Raw genomic sequence first — 14,901 nt, 5'->3', positions numbered from 1 at the left:
AAAAATACTAACTTCTCCCTGATTTCCAGTCATGGATTCACAGATGTCCATTTAGTTTATCTCACTGTCATACTACTCACTTTCTCTCCTGTTAGATTTTCAATGTGGGTTTTCTCCCTCTACCCTACAAACAAAATAAATCCTTCTGTTACTTTATTCAATGGATCCTTGTCCTACGACATTATATTTATTTCCATATGTTACTGACGTTGTTCAATACCAGGATGCAGGGTAGTTAGATATAGGTTGGTTCTCTAGCATAGAACTGAAGTGGCCCTGTGGCTGAGACAGACACATAGAATAACCTGGTACACAACTTGTGGGTATTCTTGCAGGGAGGCAAGTCCTTTAGGGGTGCACTCTCTTCCCCTTAGTGTAGGCGCTGGGCTTGCTATTTGAATCTTGCCACACAGCAGTTATTCTTATAAAAGTATTGATATTTAATTTAACTCTATTTCTGAGAAAGATTGACAAATATTTCTGTTTTCTGTAATATTAGTTTAGTTGTAATTTTAGTGGGGAAAATACCTTAAATAATTTAACTTGGGATTCACAAAAATTAAGTGAGCAGGAGAGCTACTGTATAGGGTCTTTGTTCTTTAGGAAGTTGACAGACTGTCAATGTGTGTGTGACATAGAATGTGTTAGGGTTCTATGGCGCCTATTATGGCTTTTTAAGTAACAACCTAACTTCACTGGGCACTGAGTGCTTGCAGTGGATAGATGGCTGATGCTCAGATTCAAATGCTACTCCTGCCTGAAGGCCCCATTTTTTGAAATACTGAGATAGCGTGTAAATTCACTGAATGCAAGGGAACAAAAGTGACTGTTATTCACCAATTAAATTCTTTTCTCCCGGTGCAGAAATCAATCCTGTACTTTAGTCAGTGGGGAAGATAAAACTCCAGGACAGCAACCAGCTGTGGTGGCAGAAGGAAAGGCAATAAGAGTTTAGAGGCGGGAGCCACACTTGGCTAAAACAGGGGAGAAAAATGGACTCAAATTGGCATTGGGTGTTCACTCCAGAGCATGTATACTACGTCCTTGGCATAAACTGATAGAATCAAAAGAGACCACATGGGGCAAAGGACTGACTTAAAAAATCCGTTCTGGCAGGTTGGTTGTCTCTTAGAGATGTGGAGGAGCATTCTGCGGTCACATCCCAAGGGCAGACAGAATGCAAAACTCAGTTCCCACATTGCTTGCAGTGGCTAATAAAGAAACGTCTAGGAGATGATTGCTGGAGTAGTGAAACTGGCGTACCATGGGTGAGTGGGGACTAGGTGACTGGGAGCATTGTGGACTGAATGCAAAGTACAATAGAATGAATAACCAAGGCAGTGATTGTAACTGAGTGAGATTAAATTGGAAAAATTTCAGGGACAGTGACTAAGGCTTTACGTTGCCCACAGTGCTAGAAGAGAGCACAAGTGTAAATTAATTGAGCAAATGTAGGCCAAAACATCTTTGATCAGAACATCTATATTTCAGAAATGGTGTTTATGGACAATTATATCTTTTATGGGTTCTTATTAGATATTGGTGGTAGAAAGAATTCTTTCCTTGTTCATTAGTGAAAAAGCAACCCAGGAGTGTTGGAATAGTGAATTGACTCTAGAATTTTTCCCATGTCCAGCTTCCCTTTCCTGATGGAAAGTAACTGAGTAACTTATGGAAATAGGAACTGTGATTTATCCCTGCTGTGGGACATGCTGGCTCTAGGTCCTTCACTGTAACTGAGCAATCTCTGATGGTCTTGTCACACTCTCAGTTTGCTTGCCCATGGATTGATAGGTCTTTCTGTGTCAGCAGCAGAAAAAGAGAAATCCCAGAAATTCCTCCTTTTAAAATGATATTCTTAGGATAATCCAATGTTTTCACTACTTTACATCAAAGGCCATTGCAAGAATAGCTCACAGGATTGCAACCTTGAAGAAGCATGGGGTTGAAGCTTCAGAGGACCCCAGCTTACTTTGTGTTCTTTTTTTGTAAGGTTCTGAATAAGCCATACACAGGGAACATCACAGTGGTAACTGTGGCTTAGTGATCACAATTTCCTACTTTGTATTTTTGAAAAGTTTTACTTCTCAAAGGACCTAGATCAGTAAGCCCTTTAGATCAGACTTGGACAGAGTTTTTGAAACTTCATTTAACCACAGAAATTTAAAGTTGTCTATGACTGTGGTATGCATTGTCCAAAATGAATTATTTCACGTTATGTGTTGGAGGGGAAAAATAATTTTCCCTATACCCTTTTAGGTTCTTGGCTGAGAGCCACCCCAACCCACCCCCACCCCCGGCCCCAATAATAAAAGACAGATTAATAGGAGAAAAATAAAGAAATGTTTAATAACATGCATATCTCCTGTATACCCAGGAAAACTGAGTAACTCCCCAAAATGGCCCAAGGCACCAACTTAAATACTATCTCCAGCTAAAGACAAAAGAAGATGTGGGGGCTTCCCTGGTGGCGCAGTTGTTGAGAGTCCGCCTGCCGATGCAGGGGACGCGGGTTCGTGCCCCGGTCCGGGAGGATCCCATATGCCGCGGAGCGGCTGGGCCCGTGAGCCATGGCCGCTGAGCCTGCGCGTCCGGAGCCTGTGCTCCACAACGGGAGAGGCCACAGCAGTGAGAGGCCCGCGTAACGCTAAAAAAGAAAAAAAAAAAAAAAAAGAAAAAAAAAAAAAAAGAAGATGTGGGACGCAGAGAGTGGGTGCTGGGGGCTGGAAGCCAGTTAATGGAAGATTACTGGGAAAAGCACAGTAAACAAGGTATGGGATTATTATGAAGATATAAGTTGTCGCCTTCTCCACTGAAGAGTTTCTAGAGATTTATTCATCCTCCTCTTCCCGGTATAGAGAGATAAAAATCCTTACAAATGGAGATTTCCCTTGTAAATGCAAATTTCTTTTACCAAAGGGTATCTTCTGTTACCAAACACAGGTTTGGCTGATAGGGATGTTGTAGTAAAAAGAGAAATATTGATAATGTCCTTGAGCATGTGATAAAGAATGAGGACCTTGCTAGTACATTCTGAGAAATATTGATGATGTCCTTGAGCATGTGATAAAGAAAGAGGACCTTGCTAGTACATTCTAAGTAGAAAGCCACAAGTCATAGTAAATGGGTCCAAATGGATATTTTTGGGTGGATCATAATAGGAAAAGCCAATGGAAGTAGATATGTTACCCAGCTCAGGTTCTGCTGCTCACTGCTGGAAAGCAAATACTCAAGAGACAAGTATTGGTTGGAAAGAAAATATTGCTTTATTCAGGTGGCTGGCAGCCTGGGAAGAAGGTGGACTCATGTCCAAAAACCAACTCCAAAGGTTCTGCTTGACCATGAAAGTTTTGGAGAAAGGGAAGTTAATCATTTGGGGAGGGGGTCAGAGTCTTCATTATCTTCCACTGTGTGCAAACTTTCTTCTGATTGGTTGGTGGTGAGGTGACAGAGTGGTGTTCCAGGAATCTTGTGCTCAGCTTGAAGTTACCATCCTTCACCTGGGTGGGGACCTTAGTTCTTGCACAAGAACTCAAAGATATTGTTATGAGTATCCCTCAAGGAGTAACCAGGACTATTGTTTCTTGATTGCCCCTCCTTTGTTTCTGCATTTCCCTCCCTTCCCTGTTTGAATCTGCCCTTTGGAACTCAGGGAAGGTCAAGGATGCTGAATGAAGTTGATTTCCTACAAACAAGAAACGGGGGACCTGGAAAGGATTTGTACCTGGGAGCGCCTCACAGGGTCCTGCTTGGTTCCACTTCTACTCCATTTTCAGAACTTCTTCTGTGTCTGCTGTTGCTTAAAAATAATCAGCCCTAAAATGATCCTTATGCCAAAGAGGCATATTGTGGGGTGATAAATTCTGCTCCCTTTCATATGTGTCCAGAAACAACTTAAAATGCGCATGTCCACAGCCACACACTTCCACACACATGTGTTTAAGAAAATGTTTATTTTTGAAGGTAATTTTGGTGACCACATTTACAGGGTATGCAGGTGGTAAAGTCACTGTTAGGCTTTATTCTCTGAAGTGGTGTAGGGAGCCCTATTGTGCCTAATTGCATTTTAGGGGGAAATTAGTTTATTATATAAGATAGCCAGTTATGAGCAAGTACTCGTGTAAGAGGCAGGAGACAATGCGTTGATAAAAGAAAGAAGAGACGAGGATGGTAACTGGAGTGCATCTTAGCTTGGGGGTAGTGCTTTTATGACCTGAGAGATGACATCACGGGAGGTGGGAATGGAATTCAGGAAACTCAACTCTTAAAACTTATATGTAGCCTTAAATAATCTCTTCTGTTGTTAGTCATTGCCAGGGAGGAAGAAATTTTCCTCTGCCCTCCTAGGTTCTTCTGGCTGGTCTAAGAATTATATTGACATGAGACAGATTAACAGGGGAAAATCAAACATGTTTATAACATGTTTACATGGGAGAGACCCAGAAAAACTGAGTATAGTTTACCCTTGAACAACACAGGGTTTAGGGGCACTGACCCTCTGAAAAGTCAAAAATTCCCATTTAACTTTACAGTTCATCCCCCATATTCATAGTTCTGCATCTGAGAATTCAATCAATTGTTGGCTGTGTAGTACTTTAGTACATGTTTATTGAAAAAAATCCATGTGTAAGTAGACTCACATAGGTCATCTACATCATATATCTTTCATATTGAAGGGGAGCAGAACTTGCTGTCCCAAAATAGGTCTCTTTGTAATAAAGATAATCTTCAGCTCGTTATTTGTAAGAAACTGCAGACACAGGGGAAGTTCTGAAAACTGAGTGGAAGTTACCCTTTTGTAAGAGAAATTTACATTTATGAGGAATGTCTATTTGTAAGGGTGTCTCTCTTGCTGTCCTGGGAAGAGGAGGATAGCCAAACCTCTAGAAACTCTTATTAATGGAGAAGGCAACTAACTTAAATCTGCATAACAACCATACCCTTTTTACTGTGCCTTTCTTTTTTCTTTTTTTTTTGAAATTTATTTTACTTATTTTTTATACAGCAGGTTCTTATTAGTTATTTTCTAATAAGAAAAATATTTTCTCCCATTCTGAGGTCTGTGTTTTCTTCTTAATTGTAGTTTCCTTTGCTTTGCAAAGGCTTTTAAGTTTCATTAGGTCCCATTTGTTTATTTTTGTTTTTATTTCCATTACTCAAGGAGGTGGATCAAAAAAGATCTTGCTGTGATTTATGTCAAAGAGTGTTCTTCCTGTTTTCCTCTAAGAGTTTTATAGTGTCCAGTCTTACATTTAGGTCTCTAATCCATTTTGAGTTTATTTTTGTGTATGGTGTTAGGGAGTGTTCTAATTTCATTCTTTTACATGTAGCTGTCCAGTTTTCCCCACACCACTTATTGAAGAGGCTGTCTTTTCTCCATTGTATGTCCTTACCTCCTTTGTCGTAGATTAGTTGATTAGATTAGTGCCTGGGTTTATCTCTGGGCTTTCTTTTCTTGTCTTTTTAAAATTATTATTCTTTAAATTATACATATGTATTTTATTTACACTTTGATATATTTCATGATAAACAATTTTTTTCCATCTTAACCATTTTTTAAGTGTACAGTTCAGCGGTATCAAATACGTTCATGTTGTTGTGCAAAAATCACCTCTGTCCATCCCCATAACTGTTTTCATCTTGTGAAATTGAAGCTCTATACCCATTAAACAATAACTCCCCATTACTCCTTGCCCCCAGCCCCTGTTAACCACTAGTCTACTTTCTGTCTTTATGATTTTGACTATGCTGAGTACCTCATATAAGTGGGATCATATAGTATGTACCTTTTCCTGACTGGCTAATTTCATTTAGCATAATGTCCCCAAGGTTCATCCATGGTATAAACATACTGCAGAATCTCCTTCCTTTTTAAGACTGAACAATATTCCATTACATGTATATCCACATTTTGCTTATCCGTTCATCCACACATGGACACTTGAGTTGCTTCCATGATTTAGTTATTACGAATAATGCTATTATGAACATGGGTGTACAAATCTCTCTTTGAAATCCTACTTTGAATTCTTTGGGGTATATGTGCAGAAGTATATAGTATGCTGGTTCATATAGTAATTCTATCTTTAATTACTTGAGGAAACACCATACTGTTTTCCATACTGACTGTACCAATTTCCACCAGTAGTATACCAGGGTCCCAGTTTCTCCATGTCCTTGCAAACACTCATATTCTATTATTTTGATAGTAGCCATCCTAATGGGTGTAAGGTGGTATCATGTTGCAGTTTTGATTTGCATTTCCCTAATGATTGGTGATGTTGAGCATCTTTTCATGTGCTTATTGGCCATTTGTGTCTCTTCTTTGGAGAAATATCTATTCAAGTCTTTTGCTCATTTTGAATCCGGTTGTTTGGTTTTTTCTTGTGTTTTTGAATTTTTAAATTTTATTTTATTCATTTTTTTATACAGCAGGTTCTTATTAGTCATCCATTTTATACACATCAGTGTATACATGTCAGCCCCAATCTCCCAATTCATCACACCACCACCCCCATCCCTGCTGCTTTCCTCGCTTGGTGTCCATACATTTGTTCCCTACATCTGTGTCTCAATTTCTGCCCTGCAAACTGCTTCATCTGTACCATTTTTCTAGGTCCTGTATATATGCGATGATATACAATCTTTGTTTTTCTCTTTCTGACTTACTTCACGCTATATGACAGTCTCCAGATCCGTCCACGGCTCCACAAATGACCCAATTTCGTTCCTTTTTATGGCTGAGCAATATTCCATTGTATATATGTACCACATCTTCTTTATCCATTCATCTGTCTATGGGCTTTTAGGTTGCTTCCATGACCTGGCTATTGTAAACAGTGCTGCAATGAACATTGGGATGCGTGTGTCTTATGGAATTACGGTTTTCTCTGGGTATATGCCCAGTAGTGGGATTGCTGGGTCATATGGTAATTCTATTTTTAGTTTTTTAAGGAACCTCTGTATTGTTCTCCATAGTGGCTGTATCAATTTACATTGCCACCAAAAGTGCAAGAGGGTTCCCTTTTCTCCACACCCTCTCCAGCATTTGTTGTTTGTAGATTTTCTAATGATGCCTATTCTCACTATTGTGAGGCGATAACCTCATTGTAGTTTTGATTTGCATTCCTCTGATAATTAGTGATGTTAAGCATCTTTTCAAGTGTCTCTTGGCCATCTGTATGTCTTCTTTGGAGAAATGTCTATTTAGATCTTCTGCCCAGTTTTTGATTGGGCTGTTTGTTTTTTAATATTGAGCTGTATGAGCTGTTTATATATTTTGGAGATTAATCCTCTGTCCGTTGATTCATTTGCAAATACTTTCTCCCATTCTGAGGGCTATCTTTTTGTCTTGTTTATGGTTTCCTTTGCTGTGCAAAACTTTTAAGTTTCATTAGGTCCCATTTGTTTATTTTTGTTTTTACTTCCATTACTCTAGGAGGTGGATCAGAAAAGATCTTGCTGTGATTTATGATTTATGTCAAAGAGTGTTCTTCCAGGCTTCCCTGGTGGCGCAGTGGTTGGGAGTCTGCCTGCTGATGCAGGGGACATGGGTTCGTGCCCCGGTCCAGGAAGATCCCACATGCCACGGAGCGGCTGGGCCCGTAAGCCATGGTCGCTGAGCCTGCATGTCCGGAGCCTGTGCTCCACAACAGGAGAGGCCGCAACAGTGAGAGGCCCGCATAATGCAAAAAAATAAATAAATAAATAGTGTTCTTCCTGTGTTTTCCTCTAAGAGTTTTATAGTGTCCGGTCTTACATTTAGGCCTCTAATCCATTTTGAGTTCATTTTTGTATGTGATGTTAGGGAGTGTTCTAATTGCATTCTTTTACATGTAGCTGTCCAGTTTTCCCCACACCACTTACTGAAGAGAATTTCTTTTCTCCATTGTATACCCTTGCTTCCTTTGTCATAGATTAGTTGACCATAGGTGCATGGGTTTATCTCTGGGGTTTCTATCCTGTTCCATTGATCTGTATTTCTGTTTTTGTGCCAGTACCATATTGTCTTGATTACTGTAGCTTTGTAGTATAGTCCGAAGTCAGGGAGTCTGATTCCTCCAGCTCCGTTTATTTTGCCTCAAGACTCCTTTGGCTATTCGGGGTCTTTTGTGTCTCCATACAAATTTTAAGATTTTTTTGTTCTAGTTCCGTAAAAAATGCCATTGGTAATTTGATAGGGATTGCATTGAGTCTGTAGATTGCTTTGGGTCATATAGTCATTTTCACAATATTGCTTCTTCCAGTCCAAGAACATGGTATATCTCTCCATCTGTTGGTATCATCTTTAATTTCTTTCATCAGTATCTTATAGTTTTCTGCATACAGGTCCTTTGTCTCCCTAGGTAGTTTTATTCCTAGGTATTTTGTTATTCTTGTTGCAATGGTAAATGGTAAATGTTTCCGTAATTTCTCTTTCTGATCTTTCATTGTTAGTGTATAGGAATGCAAGATATTTTTGTGGATTAATATTGTATCCTGCAACTTTCCCAAATTCATTGATTAGCCCTAGTAGTTTTCTGGTGGCATCTTTAGGATTCTCTATGTATAGTATCATGTCATATGCAAACAGTGACAGTTTTACTTCTTTTCTGACTTGTATTCCTTTTATTTCTTTTTGTTCTCTGATTGCCATGGCTAGGACTTCCAAAATTATGTTGAATAATAGTGGCAATAGTGGATATCCTTGTCTTGTTCCTGATCTTCGAGGAAGTGCTTTCAGTTTTTCACCATTGAGAATGATGTTTGCTGTAGGTTTGTCGTACATGGCCTTTATTATGTTGAGGTAGTTTCCCTCTATGCACATTTTCTGGAGAGTTTTTATCATACATGGGTTGTGAATTTTTTCAGACGCTTTTTCTGCCTCTATTGAGATGGTCATATTGTTTTTATTCTTCAATTTGTTAATATGGTGTATCACATTGATTGATTTGCATATATTGGAGAATCCCTGCATTCCTGGGATAAACCCCACTTGATCATGGTGTATGGTCCTTTTAATGTGTTGTTGGATTCTGTTTGCTAGTATTTTGTTGAGGATTTTTGCATCTATATTCATCAGTGATATTGGTCTGAAATGTTCTTTTTTTGTAGTATCTTTGTCTGGTTTTGGTATCAGGGTGATGGTGGCCTCATAGAATGAGTTTGGGAGTATTCTTTCCTCTGCAATGTTTTGGAAGAGTTTGAGAAGGATGGGTGCTGGATCTTCTCTAAATGTTTGATAGAATTCACCTGTGAAGCCATCTGCTCCTGGAGTTTTGTTTGTTGAAAGATTTTTATTCAGTTTCAATTTCATTACTTGTGATTGGTCTGTTCATATTTTCTATTTCTTCCTGGTTCAGTCTTGGAAGGTTATACCTTTCTAAAACTTTGTCCATTTATTCCAGCTTGTCCATTTTATTGGCATAGAGTTGCTTGTAGTAGTCTTTTATGTTGCTTTGTATTTCTGCAGTGTCCATTGTAACTTCTCCTTTTTCGTTTCTAATTTTATTGATTTGAGTCCTCTGCCTCTTTTTATTGATGAGTCTGGCTAATGGTTTATCAATTTTGTTTATCTTCTCAAATAACCAGCTTTTAGTTTTATTGATCTTTGCTATTGTTTTCTTTGTCTCTATTTCATTTATTTCTGCTCTGATCTTCATGATTTCTTTCCTTCTACTGACATTGGGTTTTGTTTGTTCTTCTTTCTCTAGTTCCTTTAGGTGTAAGGTTAGATTGTTTATTTGAGATGTTTCTTGTTTCTTGACATAGGCTTGTATTGCTATAAACTTCCCTCTTAGAATTGCTTTTGCTGCATCCCATAGGTTTTGGATTGTCGTGTTTTCATTTTCATTTGTCTCTAGATATTTTTTGATTTCCTCTTTCATTTCTTCAATGATCTCTTGGTTATTCAGTAACATGTTGTTTAGCCTCCATGTGTTTGTGTTTCTTATGTTTTTTTCCCTGTAATTGATTTCTAATCTCATAGCGTGGTGGCTGGAAAAGATGCATGATATGATTTCAGTTTTCTTAAATTTACCAAGGCTTGATATGTGACCCAAGATTGGATCTGTCCTAGAGAATGTTCTGTGCGCACTTGAGAAGAAAGTGTGATCTGCTGTTTTTGGATGGAATGTCCTGTAAATATTAATTAAATCTATGTCGTCTGTTGTGTCATTTAAAGCTTGTGTTTCTTGGTTTCTTTTTGGGGGGGGTGGGGTTTTTTGCAGTACGCGGGCCTCTCACTGTTGTGGCCTTTCCCATTGTGTAGCACAGGCTCCGGAAGTGCAGTCTCAGTGGCCATGGCTCACAGGCCCAGGTGCTCTGCGGCATGTGGGATCTTCCTGAACCGGGGCATGAACCCGTGTCCCCTGCATCGGCAGGCGGACTCTCAACCAACTGCGCCACCAGGGAAGCCCAAAAACTTGTGTTTCCTTATTCATCTTCTGTCTGGATGATTTGCCCATTGGTATAAATGAGGTGTTAAAGTTCCCCACTATTATTGTGTTACTTTCGATTTCCTCTTTTATAGCTGTTAGCAGTTGCCACGTGTATTGAGGTGCTCCTATGTTAGGTGCATATATATTTATAATTGTTATATGTTCTTCTTGGTTTGATCCCTTGATCATTATATAGTGTCCTTCCTTTTCTCTTGTAAAATTCTTTATTTTAAACTCTGTTTTATCTGATATGATTATTGCTACTCCAGCTTTTTCATTTCCATTTGCATGGAATATCTTTTTCCATATGTGTCCCTAGGTCTGAAGTGGGTGTGTGGTAGACAGCATATTTATGGGTTTTGCTTTTGTATCCATTGAGCGAGCCTATGTCTTTTTGTTGGAGCATTTAATCCATTCACGTTTAAGGTAATTATTGGTATGTATGTTCTTTTTACCATTTTCTTAATTGTTATAGGTTTGTTTCTGTAGGTCCTTTTCTTCTCTTGTGCTTCCCACTTAGAGAAGTTCCTTTAGTGTTTGTTGTAGAGCTGGTTTGGTGGTGCTGAATTCTCTTAGCTTTTGCGTGTCTGTAAAGCTTTTGATTTCTCTGTCAAATCTGAATGAGATCCTTGCCGGGTAGAGTAATCTTGGTTGTAGGTTCTTCCCTTTCATCACTTTAAGTATATTGTACCACTCACTTCTGGCCTGTAGAGTTTCTGCTGAGAAATCAGCTGTTAATCTTATGGGAGTTCCCTTGTATGTTATTTGTCATTCTTCCCATGTTGCTGTTAATACTTTTTCTTTGTCTGTAATTTTTGTGAGTTTGTTTGCTGTGTGTGTTGGCATGTTTCTCCTGCCTGGGACTCTCTGTGTTTCCTGGACTTGGGTGGCTATTTCCTTTCCCATGTTAGGGGAGTTTTCAACTATAATCTCTTCAAATATTTTCTTGGGTCCTTTCTCTCTTTCTTCTCCTTCTGGGACCTGTATAATGCCAATGTTGTTGTGTTTAATGTTGTCCCAGAGGTTTCTTAGGCTGTCTTCATTTCTTTTCATTCTTTTTGCTTTATTCTGTTCCGTTGTAGTGAATTCCACCATTCTGTCTTCCAGGTCACTTATCTGTTCTTCTGCCTCAGTTATTCTGCTATTGATTCCTTCTAGTGTGTTTTTCATTTCAGTTATTGTATTGTTCATCTCTGTTTGTTTGTTCTTTAATTCTTCTAAGTGTTTGTTCTTTAATTCTTCTAGGTCTTTGTTAAACATTTCTTGCATCTTATCGATCTTTGCCGCCATTCTTTTTCCGAGGTCCTGGATCATCTTCGCTATCATTATTCAGAATTTTTTTCCTGGAAGGTTGCCTATCTCCACTTCATTTAGTTGTTTTTCTGTGATTTTATCTTGTTCCTCTATCTGGAACAAAGTCTTTTGCCTTTTCATTTTGTCTATCTTTCTGAGAATGTGGTTTTCCTTCCACAGGCTGCAGAATTGTAGTTCTTCTTGCTTCTGCTGTCTGCCCTCTGGTCTACTGTGCTTTTCTTTATAGCCTCCTATAACAGGCTCCCCCACCTCACAACATCACTTTTGTCTTTAACTGGAGATGGGGCCATTTGGAGGAGTTACTCAATCTTCCTGGATATCTCCCATATATATAGGAGGTATACATGTTATTAAATGTCCGTTTGTTTTTCTCCTGTTAATCTTCTATTACAAGGGGTTTTCAACTGAGAATCTCGAAGGGTAGAGGGAAAATAATTTTTCCTCTTCATGAATATATTTTTCATTCACTAAATTCAAAGTTTATCTGTCCTTCCCTTCCTACCTTCCTTTCTTTCATCACCCCATTGCCTTGCTGTCCTTACTTAGCTTGAAAACAAAATAACCAAAGTAACACCATCAATAAAGGTAATCCCTTTTGTTTTCATTTTTTACTGCCCTTCATTTTGCTTATTTATTGCCTCTTTAAGTGCTCCTCTGAAAAATGGTTTGTGCACAGGAGGCATGTAAATATGAAATGGGTCACATCAGGAGTCTCATAGTTCAGCGTAATGATTGTGTGTTTCTTATGCTTCTAAGCATAATCTTGTTACCCAAAAACTGGGTTTGCCTCTTGGTGGGTGTGGAGCCAAAAGACACAACGAAGTCAAAGAACAGGAGAAGGAACGGTTTATTACTTGCAGCAAGTAAGGAGAACACCATGGGTCTTTTCTCAAGCAGTGTCTCCCCAAACAGCAAAATTGGGGAAGTTTTAAGCTAAGGGTACATGCATATTCATTAAGGGGCTTGAGCAGAGGAGAATTCAGTGGTAGAATTGAGGCAAACGTTGGCAGAGTTCAGGCTCTAGTTAAAGTCACAAGGATCAGAAAAGGTCAACATTATGATTCCTAGGTTCCAGTTAATCTGGTGGTTGAGAGCTCCAGGGAGTTTGAATTCTGTGAAATAGCTCAAGTATGTCCTTCAACCTAAAGGTTTACCACTGAAACAGAACTGCAAGTCTTTGTAAGTAATTTATTATCTTTGCTATTATTAAGTTCTCTTCCTGGCCTGCTAATAGATGTTTGTTTTTGCCTTCTTTTGTTTCCTTCAAATCATTAAACACTGGGACCTATGCTTCTGCAAGGGCAAGCATTGTGGCCAGGTTTAGATCACAGAATGGCTTAGGCCTAAAATGGCTCCTCTTATGTTAAGAAAGTTATGTCTGGTTCTCGTTCATTGGGGATGCCTTACCCTATCTGCTCACAATGGCAAAAAAACCTGACTTGTGATTTTATTCTCTTCCTTGAACATAAAGAGCCCTGTTGCAATGACACAGGTTTGATGTCTGTAAATCATTCAAGGTTACTAGGTGTGACAAATTTTTACAAATTTTATTTTGCTTTTTAATTTCCTTTTATTGTTTGATATGCATTCTGTTAAAAATTGTGTACAACTGCACAAATACATACACATAAATGTATTTCTTTTCCTGTCTGAGTTATTTACTACTTACTCTTTAAGTTTTGCCCTTTCTGAAATCAATTCTATAAGTCTTTATTTTTCTGATATGCTTTTTTATCCTTTAACTCAAATTCATTTGAGATTCATATTGCAGTATGCTATATAGTGTAAATAAGATTTTTTTAATAATTAATTTTTTCCCACCTTCTCTTGAATAATTCATCCCTTTGTTATTGGTCTCCATTGTCGTTTATATCACATATTAAATTCTTTTTATACGAAGGTCCATTTCAGGAATATCCTTATGACTTTTTTATATCTGTAAAATTTCCTGCCAATATTATATTATAATTGTAGATTTGTAATTGAAAGGGAGGATGATTTTCCCCCCTAAAATATGTCACTGGCATATTAATTATTTTAAGCTGATTATTTTCTAGGAAACAGCAGGCTGGGGGAAACTCTGAAAACCAAGTAGGAGTTACCCTTTTGTAAGAGATATTTACATTTATAAGGGAAATTTCCATTTGTTAAGGTGTCTCCTTCTTTGAACTAGGAAGAGGAGGATGACCAAATCTCTAGTTACTCTTATCACTGGATAAGACAATGACTTAAATATGTATAACAATCTTACCCTTATTCACTGTGCTTTTCCTGATAACCTGCCATAATTGACTTTCTCCCCTTTCATCTTTAGCTGAGGATGATATTTAAGGTGAGGGCTTCTGTCATTTGAGCAAGTTACTCAGTTTTCCTTGGTGTCTCCCATGTATATGTATTATTAGATGTTTTTCTCCTGTTAATTTGTCTCACATCAGTTTAATCCTTAGACTAACCAGATGAACTTCGAAGGATAGAAGAACATTTCATCCTCCTCGACATAATATTTTTTAGTATTTAGCACAAAAAATTTTCCTCTATTATTTTTCTTTGTCAAAAATATATTACCTGGGCTTCCCTGGTGGCGCAGTGGTTGAGAGTCCGCCTGCCGATGCAGGGGACACGGGTTCGTGCCCCAGTCTGGGAAGATCCCACATGCCGCGGAGCGGCTGGGCCCGTGAGCCATGGCCGCTGAGCCTGCGCGTCCGGAGCCTGTCCTCCGCAACGGGAGAGGCCACAACAGTGAGAGGCCCGCGTAACGCATAAAAAAAAAAAAAAAAAAAAAAAATATATTACCTGTTAGATATGTTAACTCCTGTGTATAAGCTTGAGAGTCATTCTGCTAACTTCAGAAAAAATCCATCTGCATTTTGTTGGCAGTGGCATTAACTCTAGATATTACTTTGGAAGAATCTATACTTTTACATAAATCAGTTTTCTGATTTATAAAAATGGAATGGCTCATGATTTACTCAAATCTTAATATTTTAGATGTTTTTCATAAATATATGAAATACTTAGATTGTGCTTGCTATATGACTGGAATTTTTTTATTGTAGTTTATAGTTTAAGGGAGAAGAATTTGCCACCCTGAAATATGTCCCTTTGGCATATTGTTTTAAGCTGGTTATTTTCTGAGAAACAGCAGACATGGAAGGGCTCTAAAAACAAT

This window comes from Phocoena sinus, chromosome 3 (genome assembly GCF_008692025.1).
Source record: "Phocoena sinus isolate mPhoSin1 chromosome 3, mPhoSin1.pri, whole genome shotgun sequence".
NCBI lineage: Eukaryota > Metazoa > Chordata > Mammalia > Artiodactyla > Phocoenidae > Phocoena > Phocoena sinus.
This window is presented reverse-complemented; position numbering follows the sequence as displayed.